A 26,826-nucleotide genomic window follows, 5' to 3' on the forward strand; every position below is an offset into this window, starting at 1 on the left:
GGCATGTGACAGTGTGACATCCAGATCAGGAAGTCACCATCAACACATAAAATGATTTTTCAACATATATAATAGAAGTTAGTAAAGCTTATTTTTTAAACAATAAGCAGAAGTTCTAATATTTTCTCCCAATACCTGGATTGCCTTGCAAACCCCCGGGGTATACACAGCTTACACCCCACTTGACCTTTAAATCTTAAATCAGCCTCATGACCAGTGTCAGCCTCTCCCCTCCTTCAGTCTATCTTCTACGCTGCTCACAACTGCTCCTTTCTAAATTGTAAATCATACTGCTACCCACTCCCTCTCAGGATCCCTCAATGGCACTACGACTCCTTACAAAGTAAATCCAAACTCTTTAGCATAGCATAAAAAGCCTGTAGCATAAAAAGTCGAGCTCCAAACTCACGTACATCCAGTTTCATCTCTTACCAATGCTCATACTATGGTTTATTCTGGAGCCCCACCAAAAGGTCAGATGTTTCCCACACATGGTCTCACATACCTCCCTTCACTCAGCAAGGAATCATTGGCTACCTACCATATATGAAACACTGGGGATGAGAAGACCAGTCACTGCCCTTGAAGGCACCAGTCTCCCAGCATGACAATCAAGTAAATAAAATTACAGCATAAACTGAAAAGTACTCTGATGGAGATATACAAAGTACGTATTGTGAAAGTCTGGGGTCAGGAACATTTCCCTTAATGTTGCCAGAGCTGCACCAGATCTTTGCTCAAAATCCGCCAACCCCCACCTTTAGCAGGAGTTAACCTAAATCTTTTTTTTTTTTTTCTAAATTCCATATATATGCGTTACCCCAATGTTCATCGCAGCACTGTTTATAATAGCCAGGACATGGAAGCAACCTAGATGTCCATCTGCAGATGAATGGATAAGAAAGCTGTGGTACATATACACAATGGAGTATTACTCAGCCATTAAAAAGAATACATTTGAATCAGTTCTAATGAGGTGGATGAAACTGGAGCCTATTATACAGAGTGAAGTAAGCCAGAAGGATAACCTAAATCTTTAAGGCAAAGGAGCCAGAGATTTCTTTTTAAAAAGGAAGCTACAAACAACAACAACAACAACAAACAGAACTGGCTAGAACCAAGAATGTGAGTAATCTGAAATGCAGTACTCGGATGCAACCTCAAAAACAACAAAACGATCTCTGTTCACTTCCAAGGCAAACCACTCAACATCACAGTAATCCAAGTCTAGGCCTAGACCAGTAATGCCAAAGAACCTGAAGTTGAAGAGTTCAATGAAGACCTACAAGACCTTCTAAAACTAACACCCAAAAGGGATGTCCTTTTCATCAGAGGGGACTGAAATGCACTCTTGGAAGTCAACAGATACCAAGATACAAAGTTACTCAAATTTGCTTGGAGTAACAAGCAAATTTGGCCTTGGAGTACAGAATAAAGGAAGGCAAAGTCTAAAGATACAAGATACCAAGTTACTCAAATTTGCTTGGAGTAACAAGCAAATTTGGCCTTGGACTACAGAATAAAGGAGGGCAAAGGCTCTAGAGTTTTGCCAAGAGAACGCACTGGTCATAGCAAACACCCTCTTCCAACAACACAAGAAAAGACTCTACACATGGACATCATCAGATGGTCAATACCAAAATCAGATTGATTATATTCTTTACAGCCAAAGATGGAGAAGCTCTATACAGTCAGCAAAAACAAGACCAGGAGTTGACTATGGCTCAGATCATGAACTCCTTATTGCCAAATTCAGACTTAAAATGAAGAAAGTGGGGAAAACCACTAGACTATTCAGGTAACACCTAAATCAAATCCCTTCCAGTTATACAGTGGAAGTGACAAATAGATTCAAGGGATTAGATCTGATAGAGTGCCTGAAGAACCATGCATGGAGGTTCCTGACATTGTACAGGAGGCAGTGATCAAAACCATTCCCAGGACAAAGAAATGCAACAAGGCAAAATGGCTGTCTGAGAAGGCCTTACAAATAGCTGAGAAAAGAAGAGAAGTGAAAGGCAAAGGAGAAAAGGAAATATATATCCATCTGAATGCAGAGTTCCAAAGAATAGCAAGGAGAGATAAGAAAGCCTTCCTCAGTGATCAATGCGAAGAAACAGAGGAAAACAGTAGAATGGGAAAAACTAGAGATCTCAAAAAATTAGAGATACCAAGGGAACATTTCATGCAAAGATGGGCACAATAAAGGACAGAAATGGTATGGACCTAACAGAAGCAGAAGATATTAAGAAGAGATGGCAAAAATACACAAAACAACCATACAAAAAAGATCTTCATGACCCAGATAACCAGGATGGAGTGATCACACATCTAGAGCCAGTCATCCTGGAATGTGAAGTCAAGTGGGCCTTGGGAAGCATCACTACAAACAAAGCTAGTGGAGGTGAAGGAATTCCAGTTGAGCTAGTTCAAATCCTAAAAGATGATGCTGTGAAAGTGCTGCACTTAATATGCCAGCAAATTTAGAAAATTCAGCAGTGGCCACAGGACTGGAAAAGGTCAGTTTTCATTCCAATCCCAAAGACAATGCCAAAGAATGTTCAAACTAATGCACAATTGCACTCATCTCCCACACTAGCAAAGTAATGGTCAAAAATTCTCCAAATCAGGTTTCAACAGTACATGAACCATGAATTTACAGATGTTCAAGCTGGATTTAGAAAAGGCAGAGGAAACAGAGATCAAATTCTCAGCATACACTGGATCATCAAAAAAGCAAGAGAGTTCCAGAAAAACATCTACTTCTGCTTTATTAACTTCGCCAAGCCTTTGATGGTGTGGATCACAACAAACCTGAAAAATTCTTAAAGTGATGGGATGCCTTACCTGCCTACTGAGAAATCTGTATGCAGGTCAAGAAGCAACAGTTAGAACTGGACAGACTAGTTCCAAATCGGGAAAGGAGTACATCAATGCTGTATATTGTCACCCTGCTTATTTAACTTATATGCAGAGTATATCATGCAAAATGCCAGGCTAGCTGAAGCACAAGCTGGAATCAAGATTGCCACGAGAAATATTAATAACCTCAGATATGTGGATAACAGCACCCTTATGGCAGAAAGCAAAGAAGAACTAAAAAGCCTCTTGATGAAAGTGAAGACGAGAGTGAAAAAGTTGGCTTAAAACTCAGCTTTCAGAAAACTAAGATCATGGTTTCCAGTTCCATCATTCATGGCAAATAGATGGGGAAACAATGGAAAAAGTGGCAGGCTTTTATTTTTGGGGCTCCAAAATCACCGCAGATGGTGACTGCAGCTATGAAATTAAAAGACGCTTGCTTCTTAGAAGAAAAGCTATGACCAACCTAGAGAGCATATTAAAAAGCAGAGCCATTGCTTTGCCAACAAAGATCCATCTAGTCAAAGCTATAGTTTTTCCAGTAGTCATGTATGATGTGAGAGTTGGACAATTAAGAAAGCTGAGCACTAAAGAATTGATGCTTTTGAACAGTGGTGATGGAGAAGACTCTTGAGAGTCTCTTGGACAGGAAGGACACTAAACCAGTCTATCCTAAAGGCAATCAGTTTGACTATTCATTGGAAAGACTGATGCTGAAGCTGAAGCTCCAATACTTTGGCCTCCTAACTCGAAGAACTGACTCGATGGAAAAGACTCTGATGTTGGGAAAGATTGAAGGCAGAAGGAGAAAGGGACCACAGAGGATGACATGATTGAATGGCATCACCGACTCAATGGACATGAGTTTGAGGAAGCTCCGGGAGTTGGGGACAGGGAAGCCTGGAGTGCTGCAATCCATGGTGCTGCAAAGAATCGGACAGGACTGAGCAACTGAACTGAACTGAACAGAGCCCTAACGCTACTATTGATTTTTTGGGTCACCTTAATTGAGTCATTAAATTTCCCTGGGCCTCACTGATAAGTAAGAACACTGGACCACACCACTAGTTGTATTAACTACAGGGTGATGGGAATACTTGAAATTCATGATGATCTTTGCAGAACTTGTTCCTGTGGGATAAAATATTGATTCACCACGAAAAACAAGCTGCTTGAATTTTTCTATTAATTTGCATTCATTTGTACTAGTACAAATTTCACTTTGAATTTAGTTAGTGCTACCAAGCAAACAGCAGGAAATGATAATTTTTTTTTTAAAAATTAAGTAAAAAAATTTAAATGAAGAAATTCTATTAATTACCTAATAGAAAGGAAAGCAATCTTGTCATTATAAAACTTAATGTTAATCACTTAGTAATTTAATTTCAATAGCAGAACTCCTCACTCCAGCTCCTAGAAACAGAGCTAGAGTATGGAAGCATAAGACACTCTCCAAGATTCCTTTCAGTCCTAGGATTCTTGTTTCCACTGAAATGTGTATTCTATCTGTAAATGCTGCAAGCTGCTCTGGGCACAAAAAATATATATAATATTTTTAATAGAGCCTAATAAGTTGACTACTTTTAATGAAATAGCCCATCATACTTATACATAAACAGATACCCACAAAACAACCCTTCAGTTTTAGGTCCACAGAAGACATCTTGAAGCTCACTGAATACTGTAACAGTACATATTATTCCATATTAATTTGACAGATGAAACAAAACCATCTTTTTTTGCAAAAGAATCTAGCAATCAGAAGTTAGAAATTTCCTTTAACAATCTGTACACACTTATGGTGTATTGTGATGTATGCTTGTGGCATTGAATAGACAAGTTCCAAAATGAGGACAGTTTTAAGTGGTAAGAAAAGTAACCTAGTTATTGCAGTTCCCTATCTTAAAAGGATCATGACACCTTTAGGTGTTATTATTTTGGCTGTATAGTTGTGAATTAAGTTAATGGACAAAAATAACCCAAGATTCACTTCAGCTAAAATATAAATATTTCATAATAATTCTTCATGTAACTCTGATTTCTAGTTAAAACAAAACTTACAGTTACCAAAGGGCAGTGGTAGGATAAAGGGACAAATTAAAAGCATGATATTGACAGATACAAATTCAGTTCAGTTCAGTCACTCAGTCCAACTCTTTATGACCCCATGGACTGCAGCATGCCAGGCTTCCCTATCTGTCACCAACTCTTGGAGCTTGCTCAAACTCATGTCCATTGAGTCAGTGATGCCATCCAACCATCTCATCCTCTATGGTCCCTTTATCCTCCTGCCTTCAATCTTTCCCAGCATCAGGGTTTCCCGGAATCAGGGTTTCCCAGCATCTTTTCCAATGAGTCAGACTTTGCATCAGGCGGCCAAAGTATTGTAGAATCCTTTATTGTACTGTATTGGAAGTCAAAAGTACTGTCCTTCCTATGAATATTCAGGACTGATTTCCTTTAGGGATTGACTGGTTTGATCACCTTGCTGTCCAAGGGACTCTCAAGAGTCTTCTCCAACACCATAGTTTAAAAGTATCAATTCTTTGGTGTTCAGCCTTCTTTATTATGGTCCAACTCTCACATCCATACATGATTACTGGAAAAACCATAGCCTTGACTATATGGACCTTTGTTGGCAAAGTAATGTCTCTGCTTTTTAACATGCTAAGTTGGTAATAGCCTTTCTTATAAGGGGCAAGCGTCTTTTCATTTCATGGTTGCAGTCACCATCTGCAGTGAATTTGGAGCCCAAGAAAATAAAGTCTGTCACTGTTTTCATTGTATCCCCATCTATTTGCCCTGAAGTGATGAGACCAGATGCCATGATCTTCGTTTTTTGAATGCTGAGTTTTAAGCCAGTTTTTTCACTCTCCTCTTTCACTTTCCCTCAAGAGGCTCTTTGGTTCCTCCTTGCTTTCTGCCATAAGGGTGGTATCATATGCCTTTATGTGGTTATTGATATTTCTCCTGGCAATCTTGATTCCAGCTTGTGCTTCATCAAGCCTGGCATTTTGCATAAAGTACTCTGCATATAGGTTAAATAAGCAGGGCGTCGATATACAGCCTTGACATACTTCTTTCCCAATTTGGAAACAGTCTGTTGTTCCATGTCTGGTTCTAACTGTTGCTTCTTGACCTGCATGCAGATTTCTCAGGAGGTAAGTAAGGTAGTCTGGTATTCCCATCTCTTTAAGAATTTTCCACAGCTTACAGTGATCCACACAGTCAAATGCTTTAGTGTAGTCAATGAAGCAGATGTTCTTCTGGAATTCTCTTGCTTTTTCTATAATCCAAGGGATTTGGCAGTTTGATCTCTGGTTCCTCTGCCTGATGCTTCCAGCACGGCGGGTGAGAAAGACCTGAAATGGGGGCAAGTGAGTAATGAAAAGAGAGGCACATATAATTTGGCAGGCAGGGAGATAGAGGGCCCTTCTGTTCTCCATGGCAGGAAGACAAAATGGTTCCTTTCTGTATGCACTTTTTCAGGCAGAAGTTACATGAGATCTTCACGGAATAGCTATTCTGAGGAGTTTGATCACCGCGCCATGAACAGGGAGTAAAGTTAAGGCTCTGCTATTGATCAGGAACATCTTTTTTTGTTTCCATGGGGACACAGGGGCAAGCAGTGAGGTGGAGCAAAGAGCACATTCTGCCCCAAGAACGTCCGTCCGACAGGCTTACTAGGACAATCGCGAGGACACAGTTTGCAGCACCCTTGAGTCGTCGAGCAGGTTCTGGTCTCTGCTCCACCAGCTTGCAACACCTGCCTTTTCTAAATCCTGCTTGAACATCTAGAAGTTCTTGGTTCACGTATTGTTGAAGCCTGGCTTGGAGAATTCTGAGCATAACTTTGCTAGTGTGTGAGATGAGTGCAATTGTGTGGTACTTTGAACATTCTTTGGCATCGACTTTCTTCGGGATTGGAATGAAAACTGACCTTTCCCAGTCATGCCGCCACTGCTGACTTTTCCAAATATGCTGGCCTATTGAGTGCACTGCTTTCACAGCATCATCTTTTAGGATTTGAAATAGCTCAGCTGGAGTGCCATCACCTCCACTAGCTTTATTCATAGGGATGCTTCCTAAGGCCCACTTGACTTCATACTCCAGGAGATCTGGCTCTAGGTGTGTGATCACACCATAGTGATTATCTGGGTCATTAAGATATTTTTTGTATAGTTGTTCTGTGTATTCTTGCCATCTCTTTTTAATATCTTCTGCTTCTGTTAGATCCATACAGTTTCTGTCTTTTGTTGTGAATTTGGCAATAAGGAGTTCATGATTTGAGCCACAGTGAGCTCCTGGTCTTGTTTTTGCTGATTATATAGTTTCTCCATCTTCGCTGAAAAGAATACAATCAATCTGATTTCACTATTGATCATCTGATAATGTCCACGTGTAGAGTCGTCTCATGTTTTTTATATATGCAACAAGGATTTACTGTATAGCACAGGAGTTATTTCCACTATCTTGCAATAACCTATAATGGAACATAATCTGAAAAAAATAATTAAATCACTGTATTGTACCCTTGAAATTAACACATTATTAATCAACTACACTTTGATTTTTTAAAAAATCTAAAAAAAAAAAAAAAATCAACAATATTGGAATAGAATACTTATTGACACTAAAATGACACTATTGGAATTTCCCTGGTGGCCCAGTGGCTAAGTCTCCACATTCCCAATGCAGGGGGCCCAAGTTCGATCCCTGGTCAGGGAACTAGATGGAAGATCCTGAGTGCTGCAATTAAGGCCAGGCCTGGATAATCCCCATGGACAGAGGAGTCTGGCGGGCTACAATCCATGGGGTCACAAAGAGTCAGACATGACTGAGTGACTAAGCACAGCACAGCAGTCAAAATAAAAATAATTCAAAAAGCATAAAATGACACTGTTTTTCTTGATAAAAATTACGGTTTACCTGAAAGTAACTTTCTAAAGACAACATAGAGTACATGGAAAGTAGAGAAGAGAAGCCCTGTTTTGCTTTTTTAAATCTAAAGGTTTCCAAATAATTTAATTCCTTCATTAAGTACATGCCTGCTCATTACAGAATTCATAACCTGAATCAGTATAACCTACTGGTTAATGTTCTCCCATTTCCATTTTTTTCCCAAATATTACCCAGGCAACACAGAAACAAGTAACATTTATTTATTTTAAGGCAAAAGCAGCCCAGCTCATTAGGTGACTAAAGAGCTTTGTGTCTTAAACACAAAAGGGAAGCAAAAATCTCAGATCATTCAAACAAGAAAATGTCAGATTACTTGTTCACAGAAACCTCCGTTTTAAACGACCCCATCCCTCTTTGGAAAAAGTAGTGAACTTCTTTAGAACATATAGCACTTGATTTTTCTTAACATTTATCAATTCTTTCAGTATAACTTTTTATTACTTTGGTTAATTCTTTCTGGATTAAGCACATTCAAACATAAAAGAGCATGCTGAACTTTACAGGTTTTGGTTGAAACAGATCCAAGTTTAAGTTAATGATAATAACAATATCAATGTCATAAATACGGTTATAAATGAATCCTCCCATGAGTTCCTTTGCCTTCTGAATACCTTTGAGTTTTGAGTAGAACAAATTCTCCTGTAAGTGGTAATTCCAGGAGAATGAAGGGACATTATCCTTTTACTACAATACTCTCAGCCAAGTCACTAAATAGCCTTTATTCAGGTGCCATGAAAACAGGAAAAGCAAGGAAAACAGACGGAAGGATTACTGTTCTTACACTGTCCCCATACAACACATTCACAGTCTCTATTCTCCTGAAGCTGGCAAGTCACATCATGAGTACATTTTGATCACATGCAAAAGTATCTAACTACAGTGAAGAAACTGATAAAATGTATCTCCTGAATTTCAACCAATGTTAGACAGCTCTTAATAACAGCTGTAAGAGTACTACATTTGCTAATGTAGGAGAGCTATGACATTTGCTATTTTAAATATAATTATTCAAACTGTATTAAAATCAACACTTAACATAGTACTTTAATGACAGTATTACTCATAGATAATTTACACAAGAGAACTGTGATCTGCAAATGGAAAAGCACCTATCCATTAAAATTATTAATTCCTTTATTTTCTCAATCACTAGGCTACTGCTATGGCAGTCACAGTAACTCCTTTTCAGGTAATCACAAAGAGAATGACAAAATCACCAAATCTCTTTCTCCAGGACTCTATCAGCCGCTATCTTATTCATTCCCAGTGTAACTTTACGATTCAGAGAGCAAAAAATTTCATGCAGGAAAATTCTTAAAAATGACATAGACCGTTTCCTTATTCAGAATCCAGAAACTTTACACTAGATCATGATGCCTCCTAGAGGTCAAGGTACATAAAAACACTTCTACATTCATCATACAGTAACAAACATCACATATTTTAAAACTCAAATCTTGATAATGACCAAATGGAACATAATCTACCTATTTTATTTTTAAAGTGATTCTTTTTCTAATCTCTGTATCTCCTTGCATTTAAAAACCTGAAATAGTTAGGGAAAAAATCTACTGCAAGTGATCCAACCCTAAAGAAGGCAAATGACATATTCTGTCAATCAAAAAATCACATACTAGGACTGCCCTAGTAGTTCAGTGGCTAAGACTCTGCACTCCCAGTGCAGGAGGCCTGGGTTCTATCCCTAGTCCAGGAATTAGATACCACATGCCGCAACTAAAGATTATAGATGTGGCAACTAAAAGATTCACCTACCACAACTAAGACCCGATATCACCAAATAAATATTCTTTAAATCTATAATAATAAGTACAAACATTAAAAATGTATACTATATGCATTTTTAATCATATGCTATACGTTAAATACAATTATCTTCATAGTTCATCTTTAAGTATGTAAGGGACTACAATGCTATTTTCTTAAAAATGGCAATTTTAGGCATAAAGCCATATGCCTAAAAGAGTTCTCAGCAAATTTTTCTCTCTATATATAATGCCCTAATTAGACAAATGCATAAAGGTGTTTCTCAACACAGCAATCATATTGAGATGAACACATGTAAGCAACTGTTGCAATGAAATTCTTGTTCAAAATATTATTGTAGTAGAGTCTGTAGAACTATAAATAAAATTTAATTCAAGGAAGTCAAGCACAATGTAAACTTCCTCACTTCTTTTTGGCTGCATGCAGCTTCATTGTGTTTGTGTAATAAAAGACTTTGTAAGTGGGAAGTTTCAAGGCATTCATCCAGGGCAATTCTGTAGCAGAATTAACCCTAGGATAAATACGCTCTCCAGCACAAAGAACCATTCTAAGTAGGTCAAAGCACCCCCAAAGAGTATTTAGATCACCAGAACCTTCATGAAAGACTTTAATACTCTATTACTTCCCCAAGAAAGGAAGAAAATTACAAAGAATCAAAAGATACGTTGTTAAAAACAAGAACATGGAGGGATTTTTTTTAAGGCAACCATTAAAATAATTTTTTGAGATTTTAAATTGGAGTCTAGTCAATTTAAGATATTTATCAGCAAAGTATCTGGCCAAAAGCATGCTTATAATCTTGTAGAATTAAATAATTTTTTTAAAAAAACTGCTAGGTTAGAGATACAGACAAACAGCAATCAAAACTTGTTTAAAACAATCATTTGGTATGAATTCAGAGGCTGGACTCTATCACACCACTACTTTTAAAACATCAGTGATTTTAAAAGGATTAAAAGGGCTTACAAAAGACTAATGATTAATGAAAGGACAAAATCAAAGATACTAACTATTTAATAACAAAACGGGTATTTTGTAGAGAAAAGTAGGAAAGCAAATTGTGCATATATAAAACTCTAATTTTTCCTGTACTCTCACACCAACATTGAGGCACCCGCCATTGTTTCCCTCGTTTCTTCAACAATTTCTGGCTTCCTGGGCACTCTAGATCGTGAGAAGAGGAGCCAACTTTAAAAACATCTTTTTCCTCCAAGACTTAACAGAAACGCAAGGCCTTAAGGTTTTCTGAGAAAACATGTTGAATATCTCAACAATGATGGACCTGGTAAGGCTAAATCCTCACAATTGACTATTATTTCTGTTCTTGTGTCTACATGTGACAACACCAGCATGTTTAAAATACACAAGAAAGAAAGTTTGGAACCTGTGTGTGTGTGTGTGTGTGTGTGTGAGACAAGTTTCAAGAAAATGTAGAGCTAGCTTAAAAAGTAAAGTCGCTCAGTCGTGTCCGACTCTTTGCGACCCCATGGACACCAGGCTCCTCCATCCATGGGATTTTCTAGGTAAAAGTACTGGAGTGGATTGCCATTTCCTTCTCCAAAAAAAGAGCTAAGTTTACTCTAAAGATGAAATAGCTTCTCACAGAAACCAAATGCAGGGCTGCAACTCAGTCTCAGAAAGACTAAAACAGAGAATTGGAAGACATCCAGAAGCCAGGGGAGGTTTCTAGCCTCACCTCTGTATCTCGTTTCATGGACTAGTCTTTCTCCACTCACAACCTTGTTATTCAGTCCCCATGGTTTACCACACAGAGGTCCAAGTTTCACATATTAATATGATTTTCTCAGTCCAAGTTCCCTATTCCTAGTGTTGACTAAAAAAGATGCACAACATCAAAGTTGTGAGTTAAGTTTTATTTGGGGCAAAATGAGGACTGCAGCCCAAGAGACAGCACCTCAGACAGCTGAGAAACTGCTCTAAAGAGGTAGTGAGGGAAGGGCAATATATAAGATTTTGATGAAGGGGGAGTTCAATGCAATCAAGTGCTCATTTTACAAAAGGATTTTTGCTAGTCACAAGGAGCTGATGTCACCATGAAGGGATTTAGTGCTTTTCTAGATATGAGGTGATGCAAGGATTGGGATCATGAAATCAGTTCCTGAAAAATACCTATCTAAAGACCTGTTCTACCAGTTTCCCTGGAGCAGAGTGCCTCACTCTCCACTCTGAACTCCCTTCAGGCGTGCTGAAGGTCAACAGCTGCAGCAGCCCAGGGTTCAGTCTCCACAGAGGCAGACAGCAAATGCCCTTGGCAAGCACCAAGTACTTGTAGTTGACACTAGAAAGACATTCTGACTGACCAAGCTAACATCTGCCTATTTATGGTCAAATTATCTTTGCCCAATCAAGCAGGGTACCTGAAAGTCCATCTATTTGATGATGAATTCTTCTGGCTTTTATATGTCTGAATATGTTTATTTTCTTAATTTTTAAAAAATATTCATTTATTACTGGACTGCACCAGGACTTAGCTCTGCACATAAAACCTTCAGTCTTTGCTGTGACATGCAGGATTTTTTAATTGCAGCCACATGGGGTCTTTTGGTTGTAGCGTGCAAACTCTCCATGCCTAAGGGCCCCCTGCATTGGAAGCATGGAGTCTTAGCCACTGGACCACCAGGGAAGTCCCAGAAAATGTTCAAAATGTCCTTATTTCATTTTTATTTTTGAAAGATATTTTCAATGGGTACAGAATTATAAGTTTAAAAACTCTTTCTTTGAGTACTTTAAAGGTGCTGCTCCTTTGTTTTCTTGCTTACATTACTGCAGAGAAGAAATCTGCCACCAAGATCCTTATGTCTATTACTCTACATGTAATAAATCTTTTAACTCTAACTGCTTACTTCCACTTATTGTAAAAACCCTCAACAAAGTGGACATCAAGGGAATATACTGCAACATAATAAAGGCTATATATGACAGGCACTTAGCTAACATCACATGCAACCATGAAAAGCTGAAAGCATTGCCTCTAAGATCAGGAACAAGACAAAGATGCCCACTCTCACCATGTTCATTCAACATAGTATTAGAAGTACTAGCCACACTGACAAGAAAAAAAATAAATAAAAGGAATCCAAATTGGAAAGGAAAAGTGAAACTGTCACTGTTTGTTGATTACATGATGTTATACCTAGAAAATCCTAAAGACATCATCAAAAAAATACTGGAGAAGGCAATGGCACCCCACTCCAGTACTCTTGCCTGGAAAATCCCATGGATGGAGGAGCCTGGTAGGCTGCAGTCCATGGGGTCACTAAGAGTCAGACATGACTGAGCGACTTCACTTTCACTTTTCACTTTCATGCATTGGAGAAGGAAATGGCAACCCACTCCAGTATTCTTGCCTGGAGAATCCCAGGGACGGGGGAGCCTGGTGGGCTGCCGTCTATGGGGTCGCACAGAGTCGGACACGACTGAAGCAACTTAAGGATACATTAATAAAATTGGTTAAGTTACAGGATACAAAATTAATATACAGAAATCCATCAAATTTCTATACACTAACAACAAACTATCAGAAAGAGAAATTAAGAAAACAATCCACTTACAATCACATGAAAAAGAATAAAATACCTAGAAATGAATCTAAGGAAGTAAAAGACCTGTATGCTGATGAAAGGAACTGAAGACAACACAAAGAGATGGAAAGATATACTGTTTTCTTAGATTGGGAAAATTATTCTTGAAATGACCATAGTGCCCAAAGCAATCTACAGATCTATGCAATCTCTGTCAAAATACCAATAGCATTATTCACAGAACCCACAATGGCAGAAAGCAAAGAGGAACTAAAGAGCCTCTTGATGAAGGTGAAAGAGGAGAGTGAAAAAGCTGGCTTAAGATTACTGCATCTGGGGGCTTCCCTGGTGGTCCAGTGGTTGGGAGTCCACCTTCCAATGCAAGGGACACCAGTTCAATCCCTGGTCTGGGAAGATTCCATATGTCCCAGAGCAGCTGAGCCCATGTACCACAACTACTGAGCCCACACGCCCTAGAGCACGCACTCTGTAATGGGAAGCCCATGCACCGCAGCCTCTGCTCAGCTCAACTAGAGAAAGCCTGCACAGTGACGAAGACCCAGAGCACCCAATAAATAAATAAATATTAAAAAAAAAAAAAAAAAGATTATGGCATCTTGTCCCATCACTTCATGGCAAACAGATGGGGAAAAATGGAAACAGTGACTGACTTTACTTTCTTGGGCTCCAAAATCACTGTGGATGGTGACTACAGCCACAAAATTAAAAGATGCTTGCCCCTTGGAAGAAAAGCTATGACAAACCTAGATAGTGTATTAAAAAGCAGAGACATCACTTTGCTGACAAAGGTCCATATAGTCCAAGCTATGGTTTTTCCACTAGTCATGCACGGATATGAGAATTGAACCATAAAGAAGGCTGAATGCTCAAGTATTCATGCTTTCGAACTGTGGTACTGGAGAAGACTTCTTGCAAGACCCTTGGACAGCAAGATCAAGCCAGTCAATCCTAAAGGAAATCAACCTTCAATATTCATCGTAAAGAATGATGCTGAAGCTGAAGCTCCAATTCTGTGGCCACCTGGTGTGAAGAGCCAACTCATTGGAAAAGAGCCCAACTCTTTCCCTGATGCTGGGAAAGACTGAAGGCAGAAGAAGGGATGATGGAGGATGAGATGGTTGGATGGCATCACTGACATGAACATGTCACCATCAATGTCAACATGGACACTGGCATCATCAATGGACATGAGTCTGAGCAAACTCCAGGAGATGAGAAGAACAAAGTGGACAGGGAAGTCTGGTGTGCTGTAGTCCATGGGGTTGCAAAAAGTCAGACACAACTTAGTGACTCAGACACAACTTAGTGACTAAACAACAACAAGAAAAAATACTTATAAAATTTGTATGGAAACACAAAAGACATCAAATAACCAAAACAATCTTAAGAAAGAGAAACAAAGCTAGAGGTATCATGCTCTCTGATTTCAAACTATACTACAAAGCTACAGTCATCAAAACAGTATGGCAGTTGCACAAGAACAGACACAGAGGTCAATGGAACAGAATAGAAAGCCCAGAAATAAACCCACAGTTACATGGTCGATTAATCTATGATAAAGGAGGCCAGAATGTACAATGGGGAAATTTTAGTATCTTCAGTAAATGGTGTTCAAACCGGACAGAGACATGCAAAACAATCAAACCAGACTACTCTCTCACACAGTGCACAAAAATAAATTCAAAATGAATTAAATACTTCCATATAAGACCTGAAACCATAAAATTTCTAGAAGAAAACAGAGGCAGTTCACTCTTTAACATCAGTCTTAACAGCATTTTTTTGGATATGTCTCCTCAGGGAAACAAAAGCAAAGTGTGACTGTATCAAACTAAAAAGTTTTTGCACAGAGAAGAAAACTATCAACAAAATGAAAAAGCTGTCTACGGAATGGGAAAGGATATTTGCAAATGATATAGCCAACAGTATTATGAACATTAAATTATATAAATATATAATATTTAGTATACTTTTAGGAAAAAATATAACATTAAAATATATTAATTTATAATCCTGCTTTAAAAATATTCTGTTTTAGGAGATGTCTTATGGTTTCAGGTTTTCCCCAGTTTTTCCCTGCATCCCTCTTGCACATCCTCTCCTATAATTCAGCCTACAGGAAGTGATCAGTCTGCTCCTGTTCCCCATGACCTACTGTTCTCTTCCTTTCAATATTTTTCCCTTCCTCTTTCTGAATACACACTAATATTTCAAGACCAAGCTCAAAACACCCCTTTTCCCCTATGAGCCCATGTGACTCTGCTCCATATGCTCAGACAGAAATGATGCCTCTCTTACTTGTATTCCCACTAAACCTTCTACATATATTCATCACAATACTTCTAATACCATATAGCACTGTGATCTGCTTCTATTCACGGCTCTAGTAATATCATGGCATGAGCCCAAATTCATCATGCTTAAACCTGGTTCAGTTCAGTTCAGTCACACAGTCGTGTCCAACTCTTTGCAACCCCATGAATCGCAGCACGCCAGGCCTCCCTGTCCATCACCAACTCCCAGAGTTCACTCAGACTCACGTCCATCGAGTTCATGATGCCATCCAGCCATCTCAACCTCTGTCATCCCCTTTTCCTCCTGCCCCCAATCCTTCCCAGCATCAGAGTCTTTTCCAATGAGTCAACTCTTTGCATGAAGTGGCCAAAGTACTGGAGTTTCAGCTTTAGCATCATTCCTTCCAAAGAACACCCAGGACTGATCTCCTTAAACCTGGTAGGAGCCCAATAAGTGAATTCTGACTGAATGAATCGACCAAAGAGAATGAGCAAGTGAGGGAAAAGTAGAAGGTATCAACTTGAGGAACCTGAAGATTTGAGGACAGATCAGGCAGGCAGGTATTTGCTTCTCATTTCTGCCAAACAGATTTTGTCTCATACCTGTGTTCTTCCCCTCTTCTAACACCATGGGGGGAGGGGGGTGGAGAGGTCCTCTTCTACGCTGATTTTAACCAATGTAGAAGGGAAATTCCCCCCCTCTGTGGTGTTAGAGAAGAATAAAAAAAAAAATAATAATAATAAATGCTGTCCCTTCCCCCATGCCAGTTATGTGTGAAGATTCCATGGGGAACATATTAGAGTGTCAGGAGGGGACAGAATTTCTGTTTGTGTATTACAAACCCTGCCCTATTAAGTATTCAGCCAGACTACACTTTATTTAACAGGTGAAACAAACAACACAAGTCACTCAAGGTAAGTGTTTTACCCTGTAACTGAGTAAGTTAATGGATGACCCAAGACTAGAATGTTAACCTTTCACTGTACACTTAACTCTTAGCTGTGTCCGATCATCTCATACTTCAAATGGCAGTCTCATTTAATACAGCACAACTGTGTTCATATAATGGTGTCACTTTAAATCAGCAATCTAATGCTTAAAGGGAAGGACAATAAACTTAAGTCTGGAAAGGTGAAATAATAACTTTAATAGCCTTTATTTGAGTCATCCAATCACAACCCAGAAACTGCTAAGTACTGCTAAGTTACTTCAGTCGTGTCTGACTCTGTGCAACCCCATAGACGGCAGCCCACCAGGCTCCCCGGTCCTTGGGATTCTCCAGGCAGGAACACTGGAGTGGGTTGCCATTTCCTTCTCCAATGCATGAAAGTGAAAAGTGAAAGTAAAGTTACTCAGTCATGTCTGACTCTTAGCGACCCCACAGACTGCAGCCTACCAGGCTCCTCCGTCCATGGGATTTTCCAGGCAAGAGTACTAGAGTGGGGTGCCATTGCCTTCTCCAACCCCAGAAACTACTCCTTGAGAAATATAAAGGTAAATCTAAAACATGAAAGTATAGTGAAGGAAAAGCAAAATTTAAGAGACCAAAGACTTAAATTCTCCCAGTATTGAGCCAAAATCTTCTTTACTTACAGATGTGTGAAGGTTTTATTTTCAGTCCAGTCACTTGTCAGATGAAAAATGGGTTATTACTTAAAGAACAGTAAGACCAACCAGCAGCTCCCCAACAGAAAAGTACATGATTCACTTGAGGAGGTTTTCTGTTTGTTGTTTTCATTTTTTTGTTTGTTTGGAGGAGTTTGTTGTGGGTTTTGTTTACTTTTTTGTGGGAAGTGGCTTACACAGATTTTGAGAAGGGCTTTACTTGGAATATCTCAGCCTGCAGCTGGTGGCTAAATTGACTGCATTCACAATAACTAGCCTGTGCTTTCCTATTCCCAGGTGGTGCCAGTAGTAAAGAAACCACCTGTCAGTGCAGGAGACACAGGTTTAATCCCTGGGTAGGGAATATCCCCTGGAGAAGCGCATGGCAACCCACTCCAGTATTCTTGCCTGGAGAATTCCCATGGACAGAGGAGCCTGGAGGGTTACAGTCCATAGGGTCACAAAGTCAGACACAACTGAAGGGACTTAGCACACATGCATACACCCTTTCCCAATCTAGGCAAGGCAAACATCCCTGATTGACCCAAGACTAAATCAGGGCCTGGACTGGTGCCCCCTCCTCCTCTCTGGACTGTTCCTTATGGCCCCTGCTGTAGATTCTTGGTACCTCTATGTGCTCTAGGAATGATCACATAGGTACTGATTGTGTACTATTGATGCTCTCTCCACTGAGGGCAGAATCACATCCCACTCTGCCTAGGCCAGGGAGTGCACATGAACAAGACCAAGCAACATTTTTAAAATTAGCTGCAACCACTGAGAAATTTTACATAGCCTTTAGGCTTCTCTACAAAAACTGGAAGTTCGACAAGCAGGAAGTCCTTACATGGGCTGTTTTGAATCTATGTTTAACAGATAAATTTTGGACTCTTAGAAATAATATGTATCTTATTCACAACTTAGAGTTTACCTAACTCCCAGTCTCAAATTATGCCTCCTTCTCAAAATGATTATTTATATAAAATGTGTAAGTTTGGTTCCAAAATAACCAATGCATAAAGACCTACTGACAGAATGCAATAAATATGCTTTCTGACTGCCATTTTCAGCACTAACAGAAACAACAGATTTTATTCAGTATCCCAGTATGAGATGTTTCCTTCAGTTCTTACCCATATAAAAAGCCATTGTACTATAGGCAACCCCCAATCTGCAATCTAATCATTCCTAAGCAATGGTCAAAGGGTAAGAATTACATAAGTCAAAGTCAAATGCCCTAAATAATTATTTTATATCACAGAAAGAGCAAGATAAAAAGAAAATGCCAACATAGGCTTTTACAAATACTAAGCATATAAAAAGTTATCTTTAAAGAGTCATATGAATATTGTATATCTTTTTAAAGGATTTTTTTTTCTTGTAACAACTAGACAAGACTGTTTCACTAAAAACTTCATTAGCAACACCTTCTTTTTCTAACAAATCTTATTATAGCAAGTACAGGCTTTCCTATCTCTTAAAGGAAATTTGAATCTTTATACTTCATTCACCTCACAATCTTTCATGGTCAATTATGAACACACCCGAAAGTCTTCAACTGGTAAATGTTAGAGGAAGGTACATATTTGCATGGAAACTTATTCATCAATGACCCTTGCTCTTCTATGCCACTCTGCTAAAAGCTTCTGTGTAAGATACCATGAGTAAGTCAACTGTATCTATTTATATTATCAATCACCATTTCAACGTTACACAATTTGGTTACAAACTGAGGCAGACTATCTTCATAAAGGTTGCCAAACCTTTCTGACTTCTGAAGAAATACCACCCATTCTTTGTTTGATCTTTGCCTCAGTTCTTACCTTGTCACAATTAAACATCGCAAAAGAGAAGAAATTCCCGTCAAAAATCACTGCCTAATTCAGAGTTCTATGGGACAGTATTGAAGCAAGGCAAAGTTTCTCCATCTCAGAAGTCAGTCTATCCCTTTTAAATATGGGTAAACTGTATGGCATCTGAACTCTACCTCCAAAAAACTTTTTTAAAAGCTGTCAACTTTTTTTTTTAATCACAATGTATTACTTTAGTTTGGTTTTAGGCCCTTTCAAATACTATTCCTTCTTCAAAATTGTCATCACAATCAAATGCAAAAAAAAAATGAAATTGAAAGCTGTATCATTCATTTTCACCTGGCCTTTTGATCAGTATCAGTACCATGCTCTTCTGGAATCAAAGATTTTCTTGATATGTGTTTCTCACAAACTCTTTTCTTAGAAAGAAAAACAAAAACTTTTAAGGAATATGACAGTATACAACAAGAACTTTAAGGATAAAACTTTTTTTAGGACCAGTGGGGACAGGAATTGAGGTAAGAGATAGAAGGGCCCCAGGCTGGGCAGCTGGAGTTGTCCCCTGTGGACAGATACTCCAAAACAGCAGGAGCAAAAGAAGAGCTGAGCCCTGCTCAGATAAATGACAGAGACCACGTATTTCTCATTCTTGAGCTTAAGGAGAATTTCCAACTATACATGTGCAAAAAGGCTCCTCAGAAGTCAAAAGGGAGGGGGTGTCACTTCATAGTAAGCAATGTCAACCTACCCATAGGCTTCTTTGCTAGAATCCATATTGGCCAAGAGAAGCACACACACACATGGGAGAGTACTGCCATATACCAAATACAGACTCAGAACCAGGCAAAGCAAGATGACTGGCCAAAGGAAACCCAGAAGAAATGCCCCATATAAGTAAATCAAACTACCATGGGAGCATGACTCTCTGAGCCCACCCATGTGTCTATCCACATGTACTCTTTTTTTTTTTTCCTAAATGAACACTTTGCTGGTTTCACTACTTACTGTGCCTTTGTGGAAATTCATTTCTGCAAAATCAAAGGGCCAGGGCCTTGTCACTGGCCACTGGTCTAGTGGCTAGGATTCAGCACTCTCACTACCATGGCCTGACTGCAGTCTCTGGCTGGAAACTGAAACCCTGCTTCAAGCCACTACAAACCAAGGCCACCTGAGATTGGAATGAGCCTGAGTCACTGTGATCAAATGCCAGAGCTGACAGTTCAGTGAACTTTTAGTAACTAGGAGGCACAGAGGAATTAATTATCATAAAACATACCATAAAACCAGAGGGCTACTAGCCTACTGCTTCATAAACTGGGATCACCTGAAGTAATTCTCTAAGAACAATGTAGAGGTTTTAACTTAAGCAGACGGTAGTGGGCAAGAACATTGTCTGAGATATATCCAGATGATTTATAGATTTATCTTACCATAAATTAACACTTACTGTGCATGTAATCTGCTTTACAGCATTAAAAAATATCTATCCAAAAAATGAAAAAAAAAGAAATCTACCTAAATATCCACCTAGATTAACAACCTACCAACCCAACGAGGAAGGCACATGCACACTCATGAGGAGAAAAGGAATGAGTGTTATTCTGCTAGAAGACACAGGCTCTCACAGGGCCAGACAGTCCTATATTTCTCCTCTTCTCAGTGGTCTGACCTATCAGTAAGCAAAGGATATCAAAGACAACAGCTACTGCCAATGGTGAGCTGGTGAGCCCTGAGGGAAGGGAAGAATATCTGCCATTTAGCAGACATCAGGCTGCAGCCACTCCCCACAAGGAAAACACAGGATACCAGCCCCAGATAACTGACATGCATATCAAAGGAATGATTTCACTGAGTCCAGACTGTGGCATCTTCCCACTCACAGAAAAGTGCCAAATTCCGGAAACTTTCAATTTCTGCTGCTGCTGCTAAGTCACTTCAGTCGTGTCTGACTCTGTGCGACCCCATAGACAGTGGCCACCAGGCTCCCCTGTCCGTTGGATTCTCCAGGCAAGAACACTGGAGTGGGTTGCCGTTTCCTTCTCCAGTGCATGAAAGTGAAAAGTCAAAGTGAAGTCACTCAGTCGTGTCAGACTCTTCGCGACCCCACGGACTGCAGCCTACCAGGCTCCTCTGTCCATGGGATGTTCCAGGCAAGAGTACTGGAGTGGGGTGCCATCACCTTCTAGTTTTCTTTAACAGTAATCTCTTCTTCCTACTACCTTCCCTTTGTTGCAAAACTCCTATATATCACAGCTCCTCCCTTCTTCGCCTGCTCAGAGCAGTTGCTCAAGGTTACTTGAGATGCTGCCTCCTAGGCTTGTCGTCCTAAAAATTCCCACTGAATACACCATAACTCTTTTTTTTTTTTTTTTTTTTTTTACCATAACTCTTAATTTCTAGGTTGTGAATACTTTTTAAGTCGACATGTCCAAAGAACTTTAGTTTCTCTTATTTAATTAGAATAAAAGAGAAGTTTCTACTATCTGTGTCTCTAAAACTTCTAAACTAGAAATGTAATTTCTAGCATCATATCACAGAGAAGGCAATAGCACCCCACTCCAGCACTCTTGCCTGGAAAATCCCATGGACGGAGGAGCCTGGTAGGCTGCAGTCCATGGGGTTGCGAAGAGTCGGACACGACTGAGCGACTTCACTTTCACTTTTCACTTTCATGCCTTGGAGAAGGGAATGGCAACCCACTCCAGTGTTCTTGCCTGGAGAATCCCAGGGACAGGGGAGCCTGGTGGGCTGCCGTCTATGAGGTCACACAGAGTCGGACACGACTGAAGCGACTTAGCAGCAGCAGCATATTAACTGAATAATGCTGTGGTTACCACTGCAGGCTTCAAACTGGACCAGCCTGGATGTGTCCTGGTTCTACCATTTAGTAGCCTTTGGGCAAGTCAGTCACTGTTTTAAGGCCTGGGCCTCCTCATCTGTGAAATAAGTGTAACAGCACATGCCTCAGCAAGTTGGTTTTAAGATTAACTGAAGCTGTGTATATCAGTTTCTTTGCTTAGCACCTGACATGTAGAGGACTCAAATATGAATATGAATAAAATGTCTACTCTATAGAAATATCTCTTCAAATTCCCTCTGACTGCCCAAGCACTCCTCACATTCTGCCACTATTCCTGGGTCTATTTAAAACTCCCTCACAAATGGCAAAAAAAAAAAAAAAACTCCCTCACAGCATCCCCATAGCCTCAGCCTCCTTAGTGCTTCTGCCTATCCCTGGTTCATGCTACTGCAAAACCAATAAGGAAATGCTAAAACTCTTGCTGGAATGAGAAGAGAAGCAAATGAAAAAGCAAGGCCAACAGCACCCGCTCTGGCCAGGGTGATAAAGGCTGGCAACATTCATCTCCCTCGTAGATTAACTGGTGTTCCCTCCCACAGTGTTCAGCAGCCCCCCAAGACTGAATTCAAGAGAACCAGCTAATTTAAGGCACCAGGTACAAATCAGGCAAGTTGCAAATGCTCTTCCCTTCAACCAGCACTTGGCATTCTACTAGAATCATATGGCCTGCAAAAAACTCTAGAAGCTTCTATAATGTGGAGCTATTAATAAAACATGTATACTTCCTTTTAAGTCACAGAAATCTTTTTCAGCACTTTAAAGTGGCAATATGGACAATGTGAAAAAGCAGAAAACACAGGCAGTTCTCTTCTCTACTCAACAACAATAAAAAAGTGAGACCAGAAGGTATCCACAATAACCAACCAGAAATGATGGTAACTGGATGCTCTGCATCAGTTCAGTTCAGTTCAGTCACTCAGTCCTGTCTGACCCTCTTTGACCCCATAGACTGCAGCATGCCAGGCCACCCTGTCCATCACCAACTCCCAGAGTTTACTAAAACTCATTTCCATTGAGTCGGTGGTGCGATTCAACCATCTCATCTTCTGTCGTCCCCTTCTCCTTCCACCTTCAATCTTTCCCAGCATCAGGGTCTTTTCCAATGAATCAGTTCTTCCCATCAGGTGGCCAAAGTAATGGTGTTCAGCTTCAGCATCTGTCCTGAATATTCTTTGGAAGAACTGATTCATTAGAAGGACTTCCAATGAATTGACTGGATGGATCTCCTTGCAGTCCAAGGAACACTCAAGAGTCTTCTCCACACCACCGTTCAAAAGCATCAATTCTTTGGTGCTCAGCATTCTTTATAGTCCAACTCTCACATCCTTACATGACTACGGGAAAACCATAGCCTTGAATAGACGGACCTTTGTTGGCAAAGCAACGTCTCTGCTTTTTAACATGCTGTCTAGGTTGGTCATAACTTTCCTTCCAAGGAGTAAGCATCTTTTAATTTCATGGCTGCAGACACCATCTGCAGTGATTTTGGAGCCCATTTCCAAAATAAAGTCAGCCACTGTTTCCACTGTTTCCCCATATATTTGCCATGAAGTGATGGCACCAGATGCCATGATTGTAATTTTCTGACTGTTGAGTTTTAAGCCAACTTTTTCACTCTCCTCTTTCACTTTCATCAAGAGGCTCTTTAGGTCTTTGCTTTCTGCCATAAGGGTGGTATCATATGCATATCTGAGGTTATTGATATTTCTCCTGGCAATCTTGATTCCAGCTTGTGCTTCATCTAGCCCAGTGTTTCTCATGATGTACTCTGCATATAAGTTAAATAAGCAGGGTAACAATATACAGCCTGACGTCCTCCCTTCCCTATTTGGAACCAGTCTGTTGTTCCATGTCCAGTTCTAACTGCTGCTTCCTGACCTGCATACAGATTTCTCAAGAGGCAGGTCAGGTGGTCTGGTATTCCCATCTCTTGAAGAATTTTCCACAGCTTGTTGTGATCCACACAGTCAAAGGCTTTGGTATAGTCAATAAAGCAGAAATAGACGTTTTCCTGGAACTCTTGCTTTTTCGATGATTCAAGGGATGTTGGCAATTTGATCTCTGTTTCCTCTGCATTTTCTAAATCCAGCTTGAACATATGGAAGTTCATGGTTCACGTACTGTTGAAACCTAGTTTGAAAACTGTTCTGCATTGCTAAAATAACTAACAATGCATTTGATTCATACTTAAAAGTTCCCATCTAACTTAAATGCATTTACACTAAACCAGTGGTTCTCAAACTCGGGCAATTTTGGCTCTCAAGGGTTATTTGGCTATGTCTAGAGCTACTGGTATCTAGTTAATAGAGGGTAGGATGCTGCTAAACATCCCATAACACACTGGACAGCCCCCCCCACAATGAAGAATTATCGAGCCCAGAACGTTAATAGTGCTGACTTGAGAAATCCAGCACTAACCAAATACCTTATTGATGGTCATCTTAAACATCATAATCATTATGAATAAAGAAAATTCTGTTAACCACATTCATTTGTTAAACAAATTTTTAAGACCCTTTAATTAAACAGTTTCTTTAGATCTCACAAAGAGCTAAGAACTGGGGCATTGGAAACCAAAAAAGAAAAGAGATGCCTGGCTGTGATATTAATATAATGGTCAGAACGCTATTTCTAATTATTTTACATTATATATGTATATGAATTACATTATATGTATATATGTATACTAAATATTTCAGTTGAAATTTCTAGGAAATTATATACTAACTCATTTTCTACAATGCTGAATATTGTTCAACATTTTTGAGGAAAAGGATATATTTATGACTACCATTACTGAAATAATGGGTGGTATTGAAAGCTATTTCTACTCTTGATACCACACTGTCAGACAATTTCCACTGTCACGTCTAAAACCACACTCCTGTAGCCACTTCCCATCATATCAACTGTCATCCCTTTTCTCTTCTGTGGCATTTTATTTGCCATGCATAAACAGTGAAAAAATTAAAATCAAGTTCATTAAAGAATTTGCTGAGTGAAGGCTACCATAAATAAAGTACAGAGCTTTCCACATTAAGAGCAGATACTCTTTCCTTTTTCAAGTTGGGCTGATGTCCTAGAGGTTAATACTGTTATGTCAGGAATGACCCATGAAACCACAGTTTTAAAAGATACTCTATTTCCAAACCGTTTCTATGAAGCAAGTAAGAATTAAATGTTTTCTAAGATGTGAAGAAACAATTCAAGAACACATTCCTACCTGCCATATCAGAGAGCAATAAAATTGTGAAAAATAATTTTCACAGTAACAAAAGGTATATACCTGCTATATACATATATGTGATATCTAGGATGACAGAGTGAAATAATGCGTGATAGCAGGATAGTGCACCTAGAAAAGATATTTCACTTTAGCTGAAAATGAAAAGGCACTGGTCAGATAGAAAATATCCAAAAGGGTAATGGGGAATTCATATGACATGTTAATGTAATTTCTCTTTGAAAGATGTTAGAAGCAAATAAAGGCATCTGCTGGGCTTCCCTGGTGGCTCAGTGGTAAAGAACCCACGTGCCAATGCAGGAGACATGGGTTCAATCCCTGGTACTTCTTAATCCCATCAACAGCTTATTCCCTGGAGAAGGAAATGACAACCCACTCCAGCATACTTATCTGGGAAATCCATGGACAGAGGAGCCTGGAAGACTACAGACCATGTGGACACAAAAGAGTCAGAAAAAACATAGCAACTTAACGACGACAACAACAACAACAAAGGCATCTGTGAATGTGAAACCTGTTGATTCTAGGCCACATCGCGTCCACAAGTGAAAGTGATCAGTGTGAAAACAATGCCCAGTTGTAGATGTGACTGGTGAAGGAAGTAAAGTCCAATGCTGTAAAGAACAATACTGCATAGGAACCTGGAATGCTAGGGCCATGAATCAAGGTAAATTGGAACTGGTCAAATAGGAGATGACAAGAGTGAATATCGACATTTTAGCAATCAGTGAACTAAAATGGACCAGAATGGGCAAATATAATTCAGATGATCTACTACTTGGACAAGAATCCCTTAGAAGAAATGGAGTAGTTCTTATAGTCAACCAAAGAGTATGAAATGCAGTACTTGACTGCAGTAGCAAAAACAACAGAATGATCTCTATTTGTTTCCAAGGCAAACCATTCAACATCACAGCAATCGAAGTCTATGTATGCCCCAACCACTAATGCCGAAGAACCTAAAGTTGAACAGTTCTATGATGACCTACAAGACTTTCTAGAACTAACACCAAAAAAGATGTCCTTTTCATCAGAGGGGACTGGAATGTAAAAGTGGGAAGTCAAGACATAGCTCGAGTAAGAGGCAAGTTTGACCTTGGAGTACAAAATGAAGCAGAGCAAAGGCTAATAGAATTTTTCTAAGAAAACACACTGGTCATAGCAAACATCCTCTTCCAACAACACAAGAGATGACTCAACACATGGACATCACCAGATGGTCAATATGGAAATCAGACTGATTATATTTTTGCAGCCAAAGATGGAGAAGCTCTATTCAGTGAGCAAAAATAAGACCGGGAGCTGATTGTGGTTCAGATCATGAATTCCTTATTGAAAAATTCAGACTTAAATTGAAGAAAGTAGGGAAAACCAGGAGACCATTCAAGTGTGACCTAAATCAAATCCCTTACGATCATACAGTGGAAGTGAGAAATAGATTCAAGGGATTAGATCTGATGATAGACAGAGTGCCTGAAGAACTATGGATGGATGTTCGTAGATTGTACAGAAGGCAGTGATCAAAACCATCCTCAAGAAAAAGAAATGCAAAAAGGCAAAATGGTTGTCTGAGGAGGCCTTACAAATAGCCAAGAAAAGAAGAAAAGTGAAAGGCAAGGAGAAAAGGAAAGATTAACCCATCTGAAGGTAGAGTTCCAAAGAATAGCAAGAAGAGATAAGAAAGCCTTCCTCAGAGCTCAATGCAAAGAAATAAACAAAAACAATAGAATGGAAAAGACTAGAGATCTCTTCAAGAAAATCAGAGATACCAAGGGAACATTTCATGCAAAATGGGCACAATAAAGGACAGAAATGGTATGGATCTAAGAAGCAGAAGAT

General features: G+C 39.5%; 1 protein-coding gene across 6 annotated transcripts in view; it reads right to left on the reverse strand.

The window, feature by feature from the left end:
• The window catches only part of FGD4 (FYVE, RhoGEF and PH domain containing 4), a 229,996-nt gene that overhangs the window by 186,448 nt on the left and 16,722 nt on the right, over nucleotides 1-26,826 (reverse strand). For 5 of the 6 annotated variants that reach the window (XM_019961364.2, XM_070789821.1, XM_070789824.1 and 2 more), the window contains exon 1: nucleotides 1-14,468. This exon is cut by the window's left edge. The exons of the other annotated variant lie outside the window; for it this stretch is intronic. The gene's annotated coding sequence lies outside the window, so the exon portion shown is untranslated. Of the gene's footprint in view, nucleotides 14,469-26,826 lie in introns of those variants that run through there. 6 annotated transcript variants of the gene reach the window in all.

The sequence above is a fragment of the Bos indicus genome, chromosome 5, assembly GCF_029378745.1.
Source record: "Bos indicus isolate NIAB-ARS_2022 breed Sahiwal x Tharparkar chromosome 5, NIAB-ARS_B.indTharparkar_mat_pri_1.0, whole genome shotgun sequence".
NCBI classification, from domain to species: Eukaryota; Metazoa; Chordata; class Mammalia; order Artiodactyla; family Bovidae; genus Bos; species Bos indicus.